The sequence below is a fragment of the Aegilops tauschii genome, chromosome 6 (genome assembly GCF_002575655.3).
Source record: "Aegilops tauschii subsp. strangulata cultivar AL8/78 chromosome 6, Aet v6.0, whole genome shotgun sequence".
NCBI lineage: Eukaryota > Viridiplantae > Streptophyta > Magnoliopsida > Poales > Poaceae > Aegilops > Aegilops tauschii.
The window spans coordinates 227620493-227644844 of NC_053040.3; the positions used below are offsets into that span (position 1 = coordinate 227620493).

Consider the following 24352-nt stretch of genomic DNA (forward strand, 5'->3'; position numbering starts at 1 on the left):
CACGTTCTACGGCGGCGGCTTGGGATCTCAATAGCCAAGTCAGATCTCATCGACCACGAGCACGAGGAGGGCACTCACAAAGGTTCTTCCAAGGTGAAACAGCCCGTCTGTGACATCAGAGAGCGCACCATGGGTCCGTGCTCTTCCAACTGGAAGGATCCCGTCCATGACATGTGAGGCAACATCCTATCAGCAAATCTTACCTTTTCTAGCTTGCCAACCCGTACCCTTTGTTGCAGTAGCTTTTGCCATGTCGTGGTTTAGTAGTGTCGTGTTTAATTATTTAAGTTATGCAAAAATCTAATGTTCAATAGGGTCATGTGATGTTTAAGTATGAACTAGTGGACCTGTTGCGCCAAATGGCGCAGAGACCTGTTAATTCCATGTTAGCGATGAAAAGAAATCCATGGTTTAGTTGATTTTGTTACGGGCAAGCATATATAACAATAATTTTAATCTCTCTTAGTTGGGAAAAACTAAGTATAATTCTATTTAAGTTTGGTAGCATAGAATTCTATTTGAACGAAATCTAATCCCCTTTAGTATGAAACAACGGCATTTTATTGTCTATAATGAGATGTGTATACACATTCTAATTTGGTAGCACAAAGTCCCATTCAAAATCATGCCACTGAAAATACATGCATCTTTTTTTAATCCATGTGCGCATTGTAAAAATACATGTATTTGTTGTTTTAGTTATGAGCATGCACATATGTAACAAATTTAACCCCTTTTAATAAAAATAATATATATTTGTTTTCTACAATAATATGTACATGCACTTTTTACTTTGATAGGATGGAGTCTCATCCAAAACCACATCAAGTTGAAAATATATGTATTTTTCAATAATCTTCTCTAAATAAAAAAAGTACATATCTTTTTGCCTAAGAACATATGTATACTTAACACCATGTATAAAACCAATTAAGGAGGTCTTATGCTATTTTAGAAAGAGTAGTGTTTCTATCAACTTTGTTTTTGTGTGTTTGAAAAAAGAGAGTATTTATGTGCCACTTAGACGCATGTATATTTGAAAGCAATCGTATGGCAGCCAGTCCGGCCCATGAATCGAGCGACTTATTTATCCCTTCTTCCTCGGCACTTATTTATCCCTTCTTCCTCAACAGCTTCATTCGGTCAGAGACAAAACTCCTAAGTAGTACTTCCATCATATCAATAATTGGGATGGATATCATTCTCTACAATGAAGAACAATAACATTTCTCTATATCTTGAAGAATAATAACATCATTTACAGTACATTTGGTCAAGCAACTAATTAGCAAAAGAACAATAGCATTTCTCTATATCTTGAATTCCTCATATTGGATTTTTAATATATCGACTTCTATGGATGGCTTCACTCGTAACAATCCATGTGCCTTCTGTTTATTCAATCAAATAGGAGGAACTGGAGGGTACTTCAAACCGAAACAAAGAATTGATCCTAACTACGTGAAGTTAAGTAGCTTTAAAGCCTCTGAACTATTTTGATGCTACTCCACCAGGAAAGTGCAGGCCTTCAAGAACCAAAAGACACCCCTTGAGCTCTCTTCGGCCTAATAAGCCATTTTGTTGTTTATATCCTTAACCCCAAAAGGTTTCCTCTTAGCATCTCTATTGTTCTCCTGATCCTTATTAGGTGTCAGATTATCCTGAAGAAAGGCAGTTGATATCATATTATCATTAAATAAATCCAAAGTTAACATGTGGATCGTGGGGAATGGCGAGATGCCATATTGGGGTTCACAACATAAATAGAAGACCACTAATTTATAGAAGGAAAGAAAATGCCTGAACACCCTTAAGAAAGGCCATGATGACATACTAAGTGTTTTGAAATGAGAAATTATTTTGTCGTCGAAAGAGAAAAATGACGAAGCACAAACCTTTTTCAGATACATTCAGCTCGGCTCTCAAGAACAGTTGCAACAACTACACAAGCACCAGTCCCACAAGCAACATTTGCTCCTACAGTTTATTTTGTATATCCACTACATGAAAGAAATGCCTGGAGATAAAAGGATATCTCACTGAAAATCATCATACATCAGAGTTATTTACATTATGGATTAATAATGTCTTGGGAGGACCAAAACATGTGTAACATTTTAATAACATATAAAGATAATGCAGGGAGGTAAAGGGTTTCTCATGTTCAATCACAATGCATATCCTGCAAAAGTAATGAAGATCAAAGGGATATCAGTTATACGAGCACCGCGCTCCCAAACTTGCATTTTGAGGTGTGAGTGAGACAAGAACTGAACAAATTCTACAGAAAGAAACTTATTTGATAAGAAAACAAATGCAAGGGCATTGTGCAGAAGGTGGACGTACTTCTGAAAAATATGCAGCACCGTTTTGTGACAATTAACCCTCCTGTTTTTGTTCCTGATTGCTCACAATATGGTATACCACTACACCAAAGAAAGCAATATCACACGGCAAACCTTATATTTTTTAACCATCACACAGGAGAACCATCTAAAGGAAATAGATACGGATGCCACGGACTAACCTAAAATGAGTGGTTTCATCATGTGTGATTGCCTGGACCAGGAGAAGGAGATCTTGGGTGATGTAAGCAGGCTTGCATATCCGTAAGCAACGAGACACCTCAGTTGGCAAATTTTGAAGGAGATACTATTCGGTATTCTATTTTCTCCTGGGTGCATCTCATAGAAAATGTAGCAGCAAGTGGGAGTACACATGGTGAAAGGTTTGCTTCGCCTAGTTCAAAGGTAGCATGATATACCAAAAGCAAGTCATAACAGTAGTCGAGGATAACTGATTCATATGATTATTCTGTGGTATAAGGTGACAGTAGTAGATTATAGAGTAGACCATAGATAAATAGCTTTGTCTGAATGTCTGGCATGTTGTGATGCAAGGATCTGCTAATGAAAATACTAAGTTAGTCAGAGTGTGTTTCATGGAGAGTGAGAATATATTTTATGCACAGACCTTCTGAAAGCTTATGGACAGTGAGTGGTCTCAAGGCAGAACAGTATATCAAACTTGCCAAATAAACATACTTGCCAAATATAATTTATGCACTGACCATCCGCAGCCCCGGCTCAACTGAAAAAATAGATATACATTATGTCAACGTTCAGAAAATTCTGAGCTCCAAACTCAGTGCATTTACTGAAATCTGATTTGGAACTCTAAAGACAAAAGCAAATGCAAATAGAAGTCGATGCAATCTCCAAACCCACCCTCACGAAAAGACATGCATCAATCAAGATAGATAATGAAGTTAAGGATCATTTTTCAGCAGCAGATCCGTAAGAGTGCAACACCATGGCAGATCAGAAAATTCATTCACTGCTACTTTAACTCCTTACTCCTAAGCTCGAGAACACACAAATGCTTCTATAAAAGCTTCAGACCACCAGTAACATCATAAACCAAGTAAAGTTGGTATTACTCAAAAGAAATAGTAGAATAAGCAAACCAATCTCAGTTACTCACAAGTACTAAAGATCACGAAAAAACATGATACCTTATGAAGCAAGGAGACATCGCACAGTTATTGCAGTACATTTATTAGGTTTCTGTGCATGAAAAATATACCTCTTCTAAGTGAAAGTGAGATTTGCCGCTTCCATTCAGCTACTCTGCATCCATTTGATAAAGTAAGACCTGGCAAAATCGGCCTTCGCTAACACCATCCCTCCAATGAAAGGAAACAAGCTCATGGTGTAAACAACTAAGATTTTGATTCAAAAAATCAAAGCAAAAAATAATTTCCATCTTTAACTGATGTATCAGTAAGATGTTGATACAGAAACAAGCCCTCAGTGTTGATAGATGTAGACAACTAAGATGTTGATTGATACAGAAACAAGCTCTCGGTGTAGACAGATGTAGACAACTAGGATCTTGATTCAGAAACAACTAAAATGTTGATTCAGAAACAACTAAAATGTTGATTCAGAAACCGGTGTAGACAACTACGATGTTGATTCAGAAACAAATTCTTGGTATAGAAAGATGTAGGTTGCTATGAAAAAGAAAGATGAACCACCAACCTAGCAACCAGACAAGCAAAAGAGGAAGTAAACCTGATGGTAGTGGTCTCTTGCCATCGAGGCCGGTGCGCTCGAACTGGCGTTAATATTTCACCTCTGCAAATTTACTGGAACATTGCTTCTTTGTTTCTTCATTTTTTATGCTATACAAAGATATTGTGAGGTCAGCAATGTCACCAAGTCTTCCAGGATATTCTGGCTTCTATTCAACCTGTACAATTAAGAAGCAATCAGAATGGCGACCATCGGACATGCCATTCAGCCTTTGTTTTCCCTACTAATTTCTTTTCTGAATAGTCCCAGAAAGCTGGAAAAAAAAACTGTGAGCTATGTGGCAACCACATAAAGAAATATCAAAGCATGCCCTTTTTTGCTTTTGTAGTCTGTCATAGGCTCTCTTAAACCAGACAAGACTTCCCCAATCAGATTGTTTACTCATTCTAACTGTTAAGGCTATTGTCTAATACAAATTTTAGTGACAATATTACCCAGCGAATTACCAGGTCCAAATATAACAATAATTGGTGGAGAAATTTGGGTCAAAGGATATCACCAAGCTAAACATGATTTTTTTTCTTACACGAAAGCAAGCAATAACAGAACATTAACAATTTGTTAAACGCATATTGCTATGCTAATAACCAAACTACTCCCTCCGTTCCTAAATATAAGTCTTTTTAGACATTTCAAATGGACTATAACATACGGATGTACGTAGACATATTTTAGAGTATAGATTCATTCATTTTTCTCCGTATGTAGTCACTTGTTGAAATCTCTAAAAAGACTTATATTTAGGAACGGAGGGAGTATAACAGAAGGGTGTGCATATATATCTACACCCATTCAGACCAAAGAACATAGCACGACTGGCTGATAAAATTAATGAAAGGATACATCGCCCTTCGGGATTCAATCTTATCGTATTATAATGGCCTTCACCAAGCTCGTGAAGAGGATTGCATTTTTGGCTGAATATTATTGCTCTGGCAGGCCTAACCGAGATTCAGTCAAGGAACAGTTGTAGAATACAAAGACATTAAATCAGAAATGTTATGGTTCATGTAAGGACTATGTAAGGATATATCCATAGATCACAAAAAAATCGGAACCTAAAGAAGATCACTGAACATCATGCACTGGCCCTTCCTTTTCTGCAAATTACTGATAGAGTTAACGACCAGACATTAAAAAACAGTCTCCTAAAGAATATCAAAAACTAAGAACTTACTGAGAGGAACAATTCCTTCAAAGGCCCTACTTGTCAAGTAGTGCAACTTGGTTTCACCATAATACTCTCGTTGATTTTATCCACATCAGGTTGGGAAACAATAAGAAGTCCAGTAGACCCCTTGTTCCAGTGGAAGTGGAACTCAACAGTTGGACATCGAAAAAAGCTCCTACCGACAAAAAACTTGATTTTGTGCATCCTTGTCACAAGAAAAGATCTGAACACTGCGAAAGTCAACAGCAAGTAAGTCATACATTTGCCTCTGGGGCAAATCTAGCAACATGAAATTCTGGAGCACTTGCTAGCTGCATTGCAGCTATACCTAGTAATCTTACCTTGTACACAATCCCTTTATTAAAATTACTTGTGTCAAAGAAGTGCATCTCGTTAGTCACCATCCATCCGACAAGGACTCATCTGTAGAAAATTTAACTACTGGCCTGTCAAAATTTAATCAACATGTCATGTACGAGTAAGATTTATGCATCTCACTACTGATTACATACTATGGGTAAATGAAATTAGCAGTCTTATGTGTATAGATTAGGATTCACCCTAGAAACAAGAGCAAGATGCCGTCAAGTGAGGAGGGAAGGTAGGGGAAAGGGCCATGGAGGGAGAGAGATGATTGGGGACTCACCTACGTATTTGGTGGCCGTGAATATGCGAGCTATTCGAGCACGGACGCATTGGGGTGCGAGCTCGTGCACCAGGTGCAGTCTCCGTTGCTCACCCGCTGAGGCTGCCATCCGCTACACCACCACATGAGCCGCCGGCCCTCGGGTTTGCCGCTGTCGGGTCGCAAGGACGGCGTCGAGAGCGGCCGCCGCAGCAAGCCGATGAGGCTGGCATCGAGGACCTGGTGAGGTCGGACGCGAGGGGGGCAGGAAGAGCACCGCAACACCATGGCAGGGGCCGGCAGCGATGGTGCATGAGACGACAGGACGAGCGCGCGGACCTGGGCGGAGGGTTTGGCGATGAGGGAGGAGGGAAAGGAGTGCGGTGGCGAACTAGGGAAGGAGGAGGAGGGAGGGTGTGGCGGCTGTGGATTGGGGGGCTAGGGTTCACCCCAACGCACGTCCCACGCGCGGCGCGCAAGGAGCCGATGGGTAAATCCTTCTGCACATTGACACGGCTGACCCAGTCAAGGAACGCGTGAGTCGAGCCCACTCGCCATTGGCGTAGGAAAACGACGGCAAGGTAAAATCAGGTTTTACTATAGGTGAAAATCCCACGGCTCCAATGCGCCAGTAGGCAGATCGGACGGCCATCGAATGCCCGAATCGGGGGAGCGCTGGTTGGCCGAGTTGCCCAGCCTCATTATTGGTACACCATGGCAGATCACAAAATTCTATCACTGCTACTTGAACTCCTTACTCCTAAGCTCGAGAATACACAAATGCTTCTATAAAAGCTTCAGACTACTAGTAACATCATAAACCAAGTCAAGTTGGTATTACTCAAAGGAAATAGTAGAATAAGCAAACCAATCTCAGTTACTCACAAGTACTAAAGATCATGAAAAAACATGATACCTTATGAAGCAAGGAGACATCGCACGGTTATTGCAGTAAATTTATTAGAATTTCTGTGCATGAAACATATACCTCTTCTAAGTGAAAGTGAGATTTGCGGCTTCCATTCAGCTACTCTGCATCCATTTGATAAAGCAAGACCTGGCAAAATCGGCCTTCGCTAACACCTTCCCTGCAATGAAAGGAAACAAGTTCACGGTGTAAACAACTAAGATTTTGATTCAGAAATCAAAGCAAAAATAATTTCCATCTTTAACCGATGTATCAGTAAGATGTTGATACAGAAACAAGCCCTCAGTGTAGATAGATGTAGACAACTAAGATGTTGATTGATACAGAAACAAGCTCTCGGTGTAGACAGATGTAGACAACTAAGATCTTGATTCAGAAACAACTAAAACGTTGATTCAGAAACAACTAAAATGTTGATTCAGAAAACGGTGTAGACAACTAAGATGTTGATTCAGAAACAAATTCTTGGTATAGAAATATGTAGGTTGCTATAAAAAAGAAAGATGAACCACCAACCTAGCAACCAGACAAGCAAAAGAGGAAGCAAAGCTGATGGTAGTGGTCTCTTGCCATCGAGGCCGGTGCACTTGAACTGGCGTTAATATTTCACCTCTGCAAATTTACTGGAACATTGCTTCTTTGTTTCTTCATTTTTTATGCTATACAAAGATAATGTGAGGTCACCAAGTCTTCCAGGATATTCTGGCTTCTATTCAACCTGTACAATTAAGAAGCAATCAGAATGGCGAGCATCGGACATGCCATTTAGCAGATGCATGCTCACTTCAAGATGTGAAGGAGGTTGAGTGTTCGGCAGATGATCACGTTTAGGTAGCTTGGGTCCATTGAAGGTAGTATGATAATCAGGACTTGACGTTGTAGCTTTGCCCGAAGAGAAATCTTCCATTACTTTCAGCGTATCACGCATAGGAGGAATGAAGCTTTTATGGCTGACCTTGGCAAGATATTCGGTGTTCATTGCATAGTCAACCACTTTTTTAATCCAAGGCGCAAATACTTTGATCATTTTTGGACACTAAGCTGAATCCATTAGTATGCGCAAAAACATGTCTTCGACATCGAAGATATACCCTTGTGAGATGGCGGGGATGGTGTTCCAAAGAACATCAGAGATAGCATTATCAATATTCATCCTAGCCAGCGGACAGAGGGTGTATGTGAGAATGTGATATAACGTCTGATTGTCGAATGTAAAGTGCTCAGGCAGGGGAGGACCATTGTAGTCACGAATTTTGTCTTCATCCATTGTGCATCGGAAATCTTCATCAGTGATTGCATCAATGTTATGAACCCAAATCTCAGTTTTGCCATGTTCAAACCGAGGGAAATGAAAGTGAGATACAAAGTCCATAGCAGAGCATTTGATTCATTTTCCTTCTATCATCCATTCTATAATCCATTTTGTGCTATCTGACTCATCTCCGGAGATATACAATGTTGCATAAAACTAAAGAATAATCTCCATGTTCCATGGATGCTGATAGCCTAAGACATGCGTGAGACCAAAGTCTTCGATGTCTTGCATAATTTGATTGAAACAGCTGATGTTCTTCATAGCAGCAAAGTCTGGGAACTCATGAGGGAAAATCTTCAGGCTGTCATAAAGAATACATGAATAGTATATTGCATGTTCCTAAGTCTAGAACCGACGAGATCCAGACGTACTGGGGACTTGCTGTAAGGACTTTCTTGAAAGAAAACTAGATGATTATTTCTGGTGAATAGAGGCCCTTTGACACCAACGCCGATGGAAAACAATGGCAGTTGCTCGTGAGGATAAGGGTACTTGAGTTCATCTTCAACAGAAACCACTTCATTGCCATAGATGACAGAATCTAAATGATGAACTGACGATGATTTTGCTGCAGAAGGATCAACATCTGAGGTTGATCGTGCAGTGTCGAGTGAGATCCTCAAAGGAGAGGGATTTGACACTTGTTCAGGGGCTGAGTCAGGCGCGTAAACTTAATCAGTCATTGTGGTTTGTTGTGGAATTGCTTCAGATGTAGTTGAATGAGCGGAGGGTGGAACCAAATCATTTGGTTCAATGCGGTCAGGAGAAGCTTGTTGTTCAGACCGAGGAATTTCACCTTTTTCGGACACTTGGTGCTGAGAAGAGTTTGCTTCATGAGCTGGAGAAGCCACATGCACTACTTTAGTTGGCCTTGGAGAAGATGACGCATTTGCAACTGGTTCATGAGTAGCCGAAGGACTTGCTTGTACAGGAGAATTTTCTCTCTGTGTATTAGCTTCTGGAGGAGGAGGAGCATTTTTCTTCGCAATCTTCTTCTTCTGCTTCGATGGATCAATGTGCCCTTTGACCAGATCATTATAACCACTCACTTTGGCTTGGTGATCAAGACAAATCTTGCGAACGATTTGATCCAGATCCGAATAAAATCACAGCCTCCTGTGCTGAAGAATTGTCAGAACCTTGTTCACATCCTCATAAGATTCTTCAATCTCCTTGATGACAAACTTGGATTTCGTATCTTTCATTCGGTTGTCAAGCTCCTTGAGCTGTGCAGTGAGCTCATTGATCTCAACCGATAATTTCTCATATCTTGGATCAGATCAGACGCTTGAGAAATACCTTCAGAGGGAATTGGCAAAGATGCCACTTCTCCATCAAACAAATCTTCAAAAAATCCATCCAGCTGCTCCATGATGAACGGATGATCAAAATAATGAGGTGCATCAGAGTCATTTTCAATCTGTGCAGCAGCCTGAGCAGAGGGAGCAGTCTTGCCATATTTACTTTGGTGGGAGGCATAAAAGCCAAAGGTTGAGTCAGTTTCGAAGCAAATTTGGCAGCATTTTCTTTCACAACATCAACATGGGGAGCCTTTTGCTTAGCAGCAGGGGCTTTGACCTGCTTCTCCTTTTCTTTCGGAATCTTTTCTCCAGGCTTAGCTGTGCCAACAGGGGCTTGCAAGTTAATTGCATCAGGATGAGGTTATGTGTTTACTTTGTCAACCATTGTGACAATGGTTGCAGGGGTTTTTCTCTTCAACGGGTTCTTCTTCGGAGGTGCAACTGAGACTACACTTGCTCGAAGATCGGGCAGAATAGTGGATGTGGTGACATTCACTTGTTTGGAGAGAGTTGCATCAGTTTCTTCTCAGGTGAGCGGAGGATCATCTTGGTCAGATGAATCACTTTCAGGTTTAGCTGGCTTCGTAGGGCTTTTCCTGGGGGCACTCTTTTTCTTCAGAGCAGCAGAGTTTGGATCATGTTTGTTCTTTGTTCGGCGTTCATCTTTTCCTTCTGCCGTTTTCTTCTCGACGTCTGATTTGATAAGACGACGATTTTCCTCTTCCTTGGCCTAATCTTTTACTGCCTTCTTGGCACGCTTTTCAACATTTTTTAGACGCTTTGCTTTTTCTTCAGGATAAAAATATGGAGTCTTGATGAATGATTCATGAGCGTCAAGAGGTGGTGGAGGCCTTTGCTGAGGTTCACCGGCCCGTATGAGCCCAATCTCGCGACAGTCGCCCCATGGGTTCATTTGCGTTTTGTTTGTCTCTTTTTCTTTTGCTAGTGGATGGGCCTACCGTTGGGCCTTTTGGCGCTTTTGATTTGTCAGCTGTTCCCATGAAGGCCTCTTCATCATCAGCCATACTATGTCTCTTAGCAAAATCTTCAACAGACTGCATTTACCTGAGAAAGAGAATAGGTACGAGGGAAAATTGAGACAGGGTCACAAATGCTCATACCGAAAGTTTTCTCAAACAAAAACATTTTGAGGAAGAATCAGATACTGATTTTGAGAGATGTTTCGAAAGAATGAAACATATAGATCGAGCTAGTAGATCTGATGAAGAATACTAGTCAGCAAGCTAGGAATTTTATTTGAGCGAAGCATAACACAAACCCTAGATCTAACGGATTCAGATGCGACGAATAACTACAAACCACATCCGCACTAGAGAAGTAATAACCTAGATCTAAGGTATGCAGTAAAATTGGAGAAAATTAACCGCGGACGAACTCGAATCATGAAGGATGGAAGTCCGAGTACGAACTACATGTACCCTAGCTTGGTGACGTGCAGCAACTACGGTGGCGCGAGGAAGAAGCTGTCCTGCGACGGCGTGGAATGACTCCGGTGACCTCTTTCCAGGAGCTAAGCGGCAAAGGGGTCGTCGACGTCGAGCTCAAGGTGGAGCACTGCAGCAAGGGTTCCTGTGGAGAGAGAGCGAGGAGAAAGAGAGTAAAGGAGGAAGAAGGGAGCGACACGGTTTATATAGGCGAAAGAAAATAACCACACGCCGAGGTTTCTGATCGTACGATCTCTAGACAGAGATGATTGTGATTCAACGGATTGGATGGATTGGCAGTAGATGTGTTGCACATGGCAACCGTCAAAGATCATGGTCCAGACCTAGGAGGGAACACCCAAATTTTGGACGACTTTCGCCAAAACAGATTAAAGTTTGGACCGAATCAAAATCGTGGTCAAGGACACCAGATAAGTTTCGTTCCAGATAAAAATTGAGCATTTGCAACAGAACAACATAGAATGGAAGAGATAAATCAGATAGAAACACAGGGTCCTAGGCATTACACTCAGAAGAACACAAGCACACGAGCAAATAGCTAGGAGAGAAATGCATTCGGACAGAAACCAAATCCGTCGAAACGAAGAGAAAAACAACGAACGAAAATTGTGGTGGCATAACCCACCGTATAAGAACTGTATGACCCCGAGCGTCGCACAATTATTGTGGCACCCGGTTAGTCTAGTTCTTCATTAATGTATTAACTCTCAGAAAGAAAATTTCACTTTGTCGAAATTTTCAAACTCTTCAAGTGTTATGCACCCATTCCATCTAAGATGTGGAAGTGTTAGCGCGGGTGCCAAGTCCATCTTACTGCATGTTTGTGAAGTCTAGGATATTTAGCTCACACCATAATGCACACAATCTTTTCTTGTCGAGAGGCTTGGTGAAAATATCAGCGAGATTATCTTCGGTCTTGACGTGATTGATGACAATATCCTCTCGTGCCACATGATCATGAATAAAATGATGTCTGATGGCAATGTGCTTCGTGCGAGAATGTTGCACATGGTTGTGTGCAATTTTGATGGCACACTCATTATCACAATACAGAGGTATATGCTTGACCTTGATGCCATTATCCTTCAGTGTCTACTTCATCCACAATAACTGAGTGCAACAAGATCCAGCAGCAATATATCCGGCCTTAGCCGTAGAAAGTGATACGCAATTCTGCTTCCTTGAAGACCAACAGACCAATGATCTACCTAGGAAATGACATGTCCTCGAGGTAGATTTCCTATCAACCAAGTCACCAGCCCAATCTGAGTCTGAATATCCAACAAGATCAAACTGTGCTCCCTTAGGATACCATAAACCTATGGTGGGGGTGTGAGCAAAATATCTCAGAATGTGCTTGACCGCTTGGTGATGTGATTCTTTCGATGCAACTTGATAGCAGACACACATGCAAACACTCAACATAGTGTCAGGTCTAGATGCACATAGGTAAAGAAGAGATCCAATCATCGAATGTTAGGCTTTCTGATCATAATCCTTACCGTACACATCTGCATCTAGCTTACCATTCGTGGGCATTGGAGTTTTGTAGCCCTTCATTTTGGAGTCTTGCATTTTGAACTTCTTCAGAAATTCCTTTAGATGTTTCTCCTAAGAATGAAAATGACATTTGCTTGTTGAGGAATTTGCAGTCCTAGAAAGAATTTGAGTTCACCAATCATGGACATTTGATATTTATCAGACATCATTTTTCCGAATTCCAAGCTGCAAGCATTGTTAGTACAGCCGAAGTGAAGCATTGTCAACTGCGCGAGTTAAAAGTGTGGGATCTATGGATCCTGGTTCGAACCCTTTGTCGAGCAAAAACTTCTTCAGGGTGTCATACCAAGCTCGAGGAGCTTGCTTTAGCCCATATGAAGCTTTCGTCAACCTAAAAACTTTGTTAGGATACCCAGGGTGTTCAAAGCCAGGTGGCTGTCTAACATAAACTTCCTCATCAATTTCACCATTGAGGAAAGCACTTTTCACATCCATTTGATATAGCAAGATATCATTGTAATTTGCATAAGCAAGAAGAATGCGAATTTCCTCAAGGCGTGCAACTGGAGCATATGTTTCACCGAAATCAATACCTTCTACCTGTTTGTACCCTTGAGCAACAAGTCTTGCTTTGTTTCTTACCACAATACCATTTTTATCTTGCTTGTTGCGGAAAATCCATTTTGTGCCAATGATATTGTGCTTCTTGGGATTCGGTTTGTCAACCAGTTCCCATACATCATTCAATTTGAATTGCACCAACTCCTCTTGCATGGCATTCATCAAATCCGGAACCTTCATGGCTTCTTTGTATTTGGTAGGTTCTGCCAATGAAACAAAGGAGAAACGACCACAATAGTTAGCCAAACGAGTGCGCGAACCAGTTGTGGGTCGATAACCTGGATTCTCAATTTCATCGAGAATTAGTGATGGATCAACTCGATTTGCCACACGAGGATGAGCATATTCTTCGTGATGGTCATTATCATCAGCATCGGCATTTGTGTCATCATTCCCTTAAGGATGGCCATTTTGATTGGCATTTGAATTTTGATTCCCATTTACATTCGGAGGAGCATTTGCTTCGGCAGTGGCTTGACGAGTTCTGCTTTCGAGTCATGGGAGCATCGTCATCACATGACTCAGGTGCATTTCCTTCAACAGGCTTGACGCTCCCAATGGCCATTTGACGAATAGCATCCTATATCAGCGGTTCATTGATGTCTACTACACAAATTGTTCTTGTAGACTCGTGTTGGGCCTCCAAGCGCAGAGTTTTGTAGACAGTAGCAATTTTCCCTGAAGTGGATGACCTAAGGTTTATCAATCCGTGGGAGGCGTAGGATGAAGATGGGTTCTCTCAAACAACCCTGCAACCAAATAACAAAAAGTCTCTTGTGTCCCCAACACACCAAATACAATGGTAAATTGTATAGGTGCACTAGTTCTGCGAAGAGATGGTGATACAAGTGTAGTAATGATAGTAGATATTGATTTTTGTAATGGAAATGATAAAAAACAGCAAGGTAACGAGTAGCAAAAGTGAGCACAAACAGTATTGCAATGCTTGAAAATGAGGCCTAGGGTTCATACTGTCACTAGTGCAATCTCTCAACAATGCTAATATAATTGGATCATATAACCATCCCTCAACGTGCAATGAAGAATCACTCCAAAGTTCCTATCTAGCAGAGAACATAAGAAGAAATTATTTGTAGGGACGCAACCACCTCAAAACTATTCTTTTCGATCAATCTATCCTAGAGTTCGTACTACAATAACACTAAGCTATTCTTTTCGATCGATCTAACCAAGAGTTCGTACTAAAATAACACCATATGATACACATCAACCAACTTTAATGTCACCTAGATACTCCAATGTCACCGCGAGTATCCGTGAGTTTATTATACGATGTGCATCAAACAATTTCAGATTCATAATTCTCAATCCAACAAAAAGAACCTTAAAGAGTGCCCCAAGATTTCTACCGAAGAAACAAAGACGAGAACGTGCATTAACCCCTATGCATAGATTACCCCAATGTCACCTCGGGAATCCGCAAGTAGAGTGCCAAAACACATATCAAGTGAATCAATATGATACCCCGTTATCACCACGGGTATTCATAGCAAGACATACATCAAGTGCTCTCAAATCCATAAAAGTATTCAATCCAATAAACAAAATCTCAAAGGGAAAACTCAATTCGTCACAACAACATAGAGAGGGGGGAAACACCATATGATCCAACTATATTAACAAAGCCCGCGATACATCAAGATCATGACATCTCAAGAACACGCGCGCGCACGAGAGAGAGAGAGAGAGAGAGAGAGAGAGAGAGATTAAACACATGCTACTGGTACAAACCCTCAGCCCTGAAGGTGGACTACTCCCTCCTCATCATGGTGGCCGCCGGGATGATGAAGATGACCACCGGTGATGATTTCCCCATCCGGCGGAGTGCCGGAATGGGGCCTAGATTGGGTTTTCATGGCTACAGAGGCATGCGGCGGCGGAACTTCTGATCTAGGGTTCTGCCCGGGGTTTTGGAATATTTGGGAATTTATAGGGCGAAGAGGCGGTGCGGGAGTCCACCGAGGTGGGCGCAACCCACCAGGGCGCGCCTGGGCCCCCAGGCGCGCCCAGGCGGGTTGTGCCCCCCTCGGGGCACCCCTCTGGTACTTCTTTGGCCCATTGGATGTCTTCTGGTCCACAAAAATCTCCAAAAAGTTTCGCTGCGTTTGGACTTCATTTGGTATTGATTTTCTATGAAGTAAAAAACAAGCAAAAAACAGCAACTGGCATTGGGCACTATGTCAACAGGTTAGTCCCAAAAAATGATATAAAGTTGCTATAAATGATTGTAAAACATCCAAGAATGATAATATAACAGCATGAATACTTGATAAATTATAGATACGTTGGAGACGTATCATTCATCTATCACATTTGGCAAGTGCTCCTTTTGAGATCCATTAGATTCATCAAACCGCACATTTACCGTTTCCATAACTTCCATATGGTGAGAGTTATAGACTCGATAAGTATGCGAGTTCGAGCCATAACCGAGAAGAAAACCTTCATGTGCGTTAGGTGCAAACTTGGAAGAATGATTCATATCAAGAATGTAACAAGGTGCACCAAAAACACGTAGATAAGAAACATTCAGTTTCTTGCCAATGATAAGCTCATATGAAGTTTTCTTAAGGAACTTGTGAAGATAAACATGATTGATAACATGACAAGCAGTATTAATAGCATCAACCTAGAAGCGAATGGGAGTTTTGTACTCACTAAGCATTGTTCTTGCCATTTCAATGAGAGTTCTGTTCTTTCGTTCAACAACTCCATTCTGTTGGGGAGTGTATGCAGCAGAGAACTCATGAGTGATACCATGATCATCGAGAAATTCAGCAATGTGAGTATCTTTGGACTCAGTTCCATTGTCACTTCTGACATGCGTAATTCGCACATCATATTCATTCCAGGCCTTCTTAGTGAAGCTTTTGAAGATACCTTGAGTACAAGTCTTATCTTCGAGAAAGAATACACAAGTGTATCGAGAGAAATCATCAAGAATAACCAGACCATAGTGACTGCCACCAGAGCTTGCATAATTTTGAGGACCGAATAAATCCATATGAAGAATTTCCAGAGATATTGTTATGGTCATGGCTGTCTTTGATGAATGATGCTTCTTTGCCAATTACCAGCTCCACAAGCAGCACAGAGACGATTATTGTCAAATTTTACATCAGGAATGCCACAGAGATGATTTTTCTTCACCAGAGTCTGCAAATTTCTCATACCTGCATGACCAAGTCTTCGGTGCCACGACCAAACTTCGGTTGCTTTCGCAAGCAAACAAGTTTGGACTGAGGGGCCCTTAGAGAAATCTACAATATAAAGATCACCCTTTCTAATTCCCTCGAAGATGAAGGAATGGTCAGAGGCCATGAACACAATGCATTTGGAAATAGAGAATAAGACTAGCATGCCTAAATCACATAGCTTGCCAACTGACATAAGATTGAATCTAAGGGATTGAACAAGTAGCATATCATCAATAGATTTGTCCTTGGAAATCGCAATTTTACCTAGCCCAATTACCTTTCCTTTTTTATTGTCACCAAAAGTGATATACTTCAGAGGAGAAGCAGTTAAGTTGGGGTCGACAAACAACGACTTGTCTTCGATCATATGACTAGTGCATCCACTGTCCATAATCCATTCAGTGCACCCGGAGACATAGTCCTGCAGAAGAATTAGGCCTTCTTAACCACCCACATCTTTGCAGGTGGCTTCGAAACAAATGAACGAGTAGGATATGTTTTCTTTCGATAAGCATAATAGTTACTCGGTGAGGAGCGAGTATAATTGAAAGAGTAGGCATTGAAATTCTTTCCAGACAAATGAGCATAATGATTGTATCATGTATGCATATATTCATTCTGTCGAAACCTTTGTGCCTGCATGGTTAGATGAGCATAAATAGGCAAGGAATCAACAAATTTCTTTGGCACCCAAATGGCTTTCTTTTGGGGACCACTTATGCTATTTGGTACAACATAGCGAGCAACAGTCTCACCATGTTGATCTTTGAACAACTTATAGTTGTCCAGGGAATCATCATCAGGATATTCATGAATGAGAGAGTTATATCCCGAAAGTAATGTCGGGTCAAGCGTTTTGCTGTTTGCAGGAACCCACATAGTCTGAGGATATTAATGTGGTTCCCAGTACGTGCCATTTTCATTCAGTTTCCTTTCGAAACCGATGCCTTCCTTTCTGGGATTTTTGTGCAGAATAGATTTCTTCAGAACATCGCAAAGGGTTTGATGTCCTTTGAGAGATTTGAACATGCTTGTCTGAAGAAGATCCTTCAACCTAGCATTTTCATCAGAAGCAGAACTATTTTCCTTGACTGAGGGGTTAGCACTCACACATGATTCAGCATTAGATTCAGCATTGTTTCGTTCAAGGCATTTTAAACATGCATGGTGGCTCAAACACTTCAGGCTTCTCTTTGAGTTGTTGCGTGAGAAAAGAATTTTCTCTTGACAAATCTTCATGAGCCTCTCTTAGTGCCTCGAGTTCCTGTTTCCTTTTCAGGAAATCATAGGTCAATCTCTCGTGGTCTGCTGAGAGAAAATAATGATGAGTTGTGAGTTCATCCATTCGTGACTTGAGAGTGGAATACTCTTCGGTCAACGACTGATTCTTCTCCATCACCTCAACCAACAACCCTTCAGATTTCCTAAGGGTTTTCTCAATCTTTTCAAGAGAATTTTGTTGTAGGTTGGCAATTTTGATCAACTTAGCATGGTCGTCCTCATCAGAAGAATATTGATAACTTGAGTGAATGCTGTGATGTTTGGAGGGTACCTTTTCTTTCTAAGCCTTGGCCATTAAGCAGTAGACAGGAGTTTCATCGTCGCCTGACGGGTTCCCGAAGAAATTCGTTGCAGGAGAAGAGGCGCATGCTATGCCAGCCATGCCAGAGTCAGAGTCCTCATCTGACTCATTTTCTTCTTCGGAAGCAAACGATTCTTCTTCTTCAGAATCCATCTCCTTGCCGATGTATGCTTTGGCCTTGCAAGAAGTATTCTTGCGGTTTGAGGAGGACTTGGAAGGATTCTTTGAGGAAGATCTTGACGATGATTTTGAGGTGGAGCTGTCCTTCTTCTTGAAGAACTTCTTTGTTTTCTTCTCATCATCAGAGTCGTAATTCTTGCTCTTGCTTTGGCCTCGATAGTTGCCTGAATCTTATCTCCCACTAGCACGAATTTCAGCTTCCCAGAGAGGGCAGTCCGAAATGAAGTGTCCAGGCTTTTTGCACTTGAAGTAGGTGTATTCTCCGGTAGGTTTTGAAGATTTTGAACCCCCAGAGTTGCTTGAACTTCTTTTCTGGAACTGGCTCTTCTTGTGGAAACATTGGAATCGTTTTGTGATCAGTGCGAGATCTTTGCTTAGTCGTTCTGGATCATCTAAATCTTCGTCGGCCTTTCCATCTGAGGAGGAATCAGCCACAGCTTTGAGAGCATGATTTTTGGGTTGAGTCGAGCCATACATATCTCTCTTCTCTTCTTCTTGTTCTTCGTGAGTGTTCGGTCTTTCCATAACATCAGTAGACTTGATGCTTTTGAAATCAAGACGCTCTCGAATCATCACAACAAGCGTGTCAAATGAACTGTCAAGAGATCGAATTAGTTTCTTCACAACTTCATCGTTAATGATATCTTTGGCGCCGAGCCCTTGAAGTTCATTTGCTATGTCACTGAGGCGGTCGAAGGTTTGCTAACAACTCTCATTTCCAATGCGCTTGAAGCGATTGAACTTCGCTCTAAGAGTATCAATTCAAGCTTCCTTCTCAGTTGAAACTCCATCATTGATTTTCTCGAGAACGTCCCACAACTCCTTTGCAGTTTCACACTGGCGATACCGAAGGAATTGTGCTCGATAGAGATGGCCACCAATTTCATCTTTGGCTTGAGCATCGAGTTGAATATGCTTCTTTTCTTCATTGGTAGGAGCTTGAGGAATAACAACTGTGAATCCGACGTGCACCACGTTCCACATATCATCATCTATTGCTCGAAGACGGATCTTCATCTTCTCCTTCCAAAAGGGATAGTTCGTCCCATCGAATATGGGAATCTTGAGATGCGACTTGTAGTTCACTAAAGACATACTTAAACTCCAAAGTCGTTAGAATAAAATGAGTAGAGTCAAGGAGTACCTTACTCTGATACCAATTGTAGGAACGAAGTATGTCTATCAGAGGGGGTGAATGGGAGTTTTAAATTTTCTTCGGAAAACTTAAATCTCTCAGAACCACTACTGCAGGATGCTGCTAACGCGACACTATGATCAAAGACCCTTCGACGGAACTGTGTGCGATGCCATAATCGCAAACGGTGGTGTAAAAAACCCGTCAAAAAAGGTGCAAAACGTTTGCGATGGCGGAGCCATCAAACACGGTTCAGATTTTAGTTACGTGTGCGATGCAGGGCATACGATTCAGTTCAATTAACTGTTTGTGATGAGGAGGAACAAAATAAACAGGCAGCCAGATGGAGGTGTGTGCGATATACAACATACGGTTCACTCGGATGAACTGTTTGTGATTAGGCAACACAAAAGAAACGGTCAGCCAGATGAAGGTGTGTGCGATATACGACATGCAGTTTACTTGGATGAACTGTTTGCGTTGAGACATGAGAACAGAAACGGTTCAACTTAACAAGATGTGTGTGATACGCGGCAAACATGTCTGTAATCAGAAATGTGTGTGAAGACCGATAATAACACAAACGGTTGCGGCTAATAAGACGTGTGTGTTGTGCGATGGGATTGCATACAGAACAACAACATATATATATATATATATATATATATATATATATATATATATATATATATATATATATATATATATATATATATATATATAGACACACACACACACACTTATAAGGACATGCTTGCATAACCAAATTAAACATCCACTTACATAGGTGGCTACTACAACCATGGCATCTGTACACACCAAAGTAAACTATTACATGCATAATTACATAGGTGGCTACTACACACATGACATTTCCACACACCAATAAAGTAAACTATATATTACATGCATGATTAACTAGCATAAACGATCATCTGATCATCATCTACTTCTTGTGACGCTTGCTCTGCTTGTGGCTCGATCCGGGCTCGTCGATTTGGGTAATGAGGCACTTCCTCATGTCAACGATCCGCATGTGCATCTCGTAGCATGTGTAAACGCTCTTGGCCGCGAACCTGAGGTGAGGTTCATCCAGTTGCCGCATCCAGGCCCTGTGCCAGGATAGGGGACTTGTTCTCTGGGCATCCTGCTTCATCTTTTCGTAGTAGGGGTAGATGATGGCCGAGGCGAGTTCGACCAGGGAGTCCTTCTTCGTGCTGCCCCAGACCCTGTAGTGGTCACAGATTTCGACAAGGTTCTTGCAGGCCAAGCCAGTAACACTGAGCGCATTTACATCGTCTTTGGTTTCCACCGTGGCGAACTTGTAGTCGGTGCTGTTGACAAACCTGTTGAAATGGTCGCAAGGCTCTGTGGCCATGCAGCAGTGGTAGATGAGGACATGATGGCGCACACACAACTGGGCGACGGCAACCTTCTGATCTATGCCGAGACGACCGACGGTGTACTGGAGGTCGATGCTGACCACCTTGTACTTGTCTCAAGCAAGCAACTGCTCAACGCTGTTGATGTAGTCGTCCACCACGGTCGGGTCGATGGTGTACACCACCGAGAGATCTGTCTCCCTCGCGTGGGTCTCCACTCTATGCTCGCTGAACTCCATTGGAGCGCCACTAGACATCCCCTCTCTATGTGTCGTCGTGGGTGTGCTTGTTGTGTTGTGGGGCGCGATCGAAAGGTTGAAGAGACTAAGGTTATAATGGCCGCGGGAATTAAAGGGGAAGCCGGACGGCCAGGAATATCGGTAGGCCCTGATGGCAGTTCTAATTTGCAGCGCGTAACTCCATCGTGTCGCACGTAACTGCATCGTGTGGCAACGCGCGCGGTGCAACCGCATGCATATGGGGCCCCCGACGTGATCGTGCGCACGCCCAACCGCTGGCACAGCGCGCAGAGGGACGTGAGCAGAGCGCTCCACGGTCGCCTCAACGGCGAGCAACCATTTATATATGCATATAGCAGTTGAACGCGCAAGGAGAAGCTGTCCACAAGCCGAGCGCGCCGACGGACGCGAGCAGAGCGCGCCACGGCGCCTAACGGCGAGCACAACATGCTGTGGCGCCTAACGGCGAGCAGAGCTTGCCGAGGGACGCGAGCAGAGGCCGGCACAGTGATACGTGGCAAATAAGACGAACTGTGCGAGCGATGTCGGAGACATCAAGCACGAATCATATTAGAGTTGCGTGTGCGATATGTGGCATACAGTTGATCCATCTGAGCTGTTTGTGATGGAATAAGCCGTGTGTGTTGCGGGCAAATGCTTGCTGGTATATAACCTTAAATTTAACCAAAAAAGTGTTAATGCATGTTACAACAATTGTATAGCTGGAAACTATGTTCAAATACAACTCCAACGATATAATCTTTGGCGACATGCATTCGTATTTTATTAGTTAAATCCTACTTATAAACCAGGACGGGGGTATAGTAGGTAATTAAATCGCAAACATTTTTTTATTAACCGTATGTGTACGTGTCCTTTGGTCCTCCTCTCGCACGTCTTGTCAAGCCGCTGCCGCAGACGGCTTACAGCGCAAGCTTGCGCAGCGCGCGAGGGCGTTCTTTTGGCCAAACGGTGGCGCCAATGAATCGTCGTTGAGCCCGTTCCCACGCAACCTTGCAGGTTCCCGCGCAAGCTTCCCGCCCGACTCGGTGAAATCCCCCAAAATCCCAATGCTTACCGGCCTGCTATAGAAACCCTCACGGCCGGCAAGTCTTGTGTCGCATCTTCCCCTCCCTCCCTGTAGCTTATCTCGTCTGCTTCTCGCACAATCGCCAATGGCACCGGTCCGTCGTCGTCGCTCAGCCACTCCGCCGTCATCAGAGGACAGCTCCAGCTGGGAGGCTACACCGCGGCGGCGGCGCAGTCCCCGACATAGTGTAGTGTGCGTGGCGTCCCTGTTGGGTGTGCGTGAAACACCCACCACACGCTCCGTCGCCGCTGCCCGTCGGCAGCTGTTGCCGGCCGCCGTTGCCGCCACACCACCGTCAAAAGCCAGGGCCATCTCCTGCTCTGCTAGCGCGGCCCGAAGGTAGGAGGTGGCTGTCGTGGCCGCCACCCCACTGCCGGCCACCGTGGCCATCACCCGCTCCGCCACCGTGGCCTGAAGGCGGGAGGTGGTGGTTGTGGCCGCCACCCCATCATCGGCCGCCGTGGCCGCCAACCCACCGTCCACCACCGGGATCATCGCCCGCTCCGCCACCACTGCCCGAAGGAGGGAGGCGGAGGTGGAGGCCCGCACGTCCGTCAGCGACCTTGCGCGCTACATCGAGTTCCTGCGGGAGGAGGAGGAGCGCCTCGTCGAGCACGCAAAGAGCCTTACCATAGCTGTGGCCGCAGCACATGCCGACGCAGAGGAGAGGAATCAGGAGATCTACGAGCAGTCCGGCCGCTTCGAGAGGGATCGTCTGGAGCGGCAGTGGGCGTTCGAGCTGGCAAGCGTTGCTGAACGTGCAGCAGCGGCAGGCACCATATTGCATTTCTCCAGCTCGTCGGTAGGCTCCTCCTGCTCCTCTGCCTCTTACTGAGCGCGCTCGGCAGAGGAGAGGCTGCCGGAAGTAGCACAAAGCCCCTCCGTGGTAGTAGTAGTATTTAGGGGCTATTTTGTTCAGTTCATCTGACTATAGATGTGTGGTAGAACTGTACAACGTACTTAAAATTAGCTAGTATATATAGTTGAACTAGCTATTTCAGTACGTGGTTGGCAACAATTGGGGAAAATTTTGGTCGGTTCAGCTCTCAAGTTGAACTGTTTGTATAAATTAAGAACGACTGCTTAATCTATGAATGAAATCCATGCTTAATTACTGAATTTTAGTTACAAAAATTAGATAGTGCTAGTGATTTCTAGCTGCATATTTTGACAAATCGTAGTGTTACAAGGATTGACAAATGGCAACGTTACTAGATCAACAAATGCAAATCTTTCCAGTTTGACAAATGGCAACATACCCAATATGACAGATGCAAATCTTACCAAATTGTTTGTACGTGGTTGCACACGGGTCATCCAAAACAACCATTTGCGTTGAAGGGATGCACAAATCCTACGCTGCAGATTTTCCCTCTACTTAAGGGGGAAGACCATAGCTCTCACTTTGCATACGGGTGTTCTATCTAAAACGTTTGCGATCAAGAGCTGCACAAGTCCTGCTCGGCACATTTTCCCTTGGCTTCCTGGGGAAGCTGTCGGTTTGCATACGGGTGTTCTAACTAAAACGTTTGCGATGAGTATTTTATATTTAAAAACCGCATTAAACTGCGGCTTGGGCGCCATTAATGGAGAGGATGCGAGCAAGGCAGGCGGCCATGGAAGTCAAAGGGCTTGCTTCCCGGTGAGCCTGCATGGCGTACAGCTCGCACGCTTCCTGTTGAGCCTCCGCATTGGAGTACAGCTCGCACGCCTTTCGTTTAGTCAAGCACTCAAGCACCTGTCCGCACGGCACCTCCTAGCCATTAAAAGAGTGAGGCATGGCATCACGTGAATGGTTAACATAACACACACAATTTAAATTATACAAAACGTTTGAGATGTTACAGTGGCAGCTATTTGTTTCAAAATGCCTTTGTTGGCTGTTATTCGAGTGCGCCTTCTCTCAAAATGGACATGAAAAATACCACAGCATGTCGGGTGCCATTCCATTATAGCATGCCAAGTTTCATGAATTTCAGACGAGTTTTGGAATTACTAGAATTTAAAAACAAAGTATCTCAACGTTTTGCCGGCAATCAACAGAGCCCTGGTGTTTGAAATTCATTCCCATTTCTTGCATGGGACCTAAGCACGCCCCGAAGGACACATATTTGATTTTTCAACCAATTTATATGCATTGGAGCCTGTGCATGTAGTTCAAATTTGAATTATGCACATGAAATGCCTAGAAAACCCAGTTAATGTATAAAAATGTCCAAACGAACCCCGAAAAATTCCCAAAGTAAACACAACACTCCTATTGTTCTATGTTGACACTAGAAATTTTTTGACAGCAATAAGAGGCAGCGGATATCGTTTCGTCCCCAAAGGTGGCACGTTCCCTACTGAAACCATCACGCTTGTTGAGAGAAGCTAAGGTTTGTGAGAAGCTTATACCCAAACCTGCCCCAAATGGGACAATTTTTTTACCAAGGCATGTTGATGCTGCTCCATGATAGCATGCCAAGTTTCATGAATTTCAGATGAGTTTTGGATTTAATA

At 43.1% G+C, this 24352-nt stretch overlaps 1 long non-coding RNA gene across 4 annotated transcripts; it reads right to left on the reverse strand.

Annotated features, from left to right (window-relative positions):
- Positions 1 to 1211: 1211 nt before the first annotated feature.
- LOC109746457 (uncharacterized) lies at positions 1212 to 6368 on the reverse strand. 4 transcript variants are annotated; one of them, XR_012187663.1, is made up of 12 exons: positions 5915 to 6368; positions 5610 to 5691; positions 5275 to 5498; positions 5156 to 5197; positions 4941 to 5038; positions 3586 to 3673; positions 2974 to 3090; positions 2854 to 2903; positions 2528 to 2739; positions 2347 to 2426; positions 1896 to 2182; positions 1212 to 1661 (listed from the first exon to the last, which is right to left on the reverse strand). It is a non-coding gene; the product is annotated as an uncharacterized lncRNA (long non-coding RNA). The 4 variants fall into 4 exon arrangements; XR_012187662.1 differs by having other exon boundaries at positions 3586 to 3668; positions 5610 to 5714; positions 5915 to 6359; XR_012187661.1 differs by having other exon boundaries at positions 5610 to 5714; positions 5915 to 6359.
- Between the last annotated feature and the right edge of the window lie 17984 nt (positions 6369 to 24352).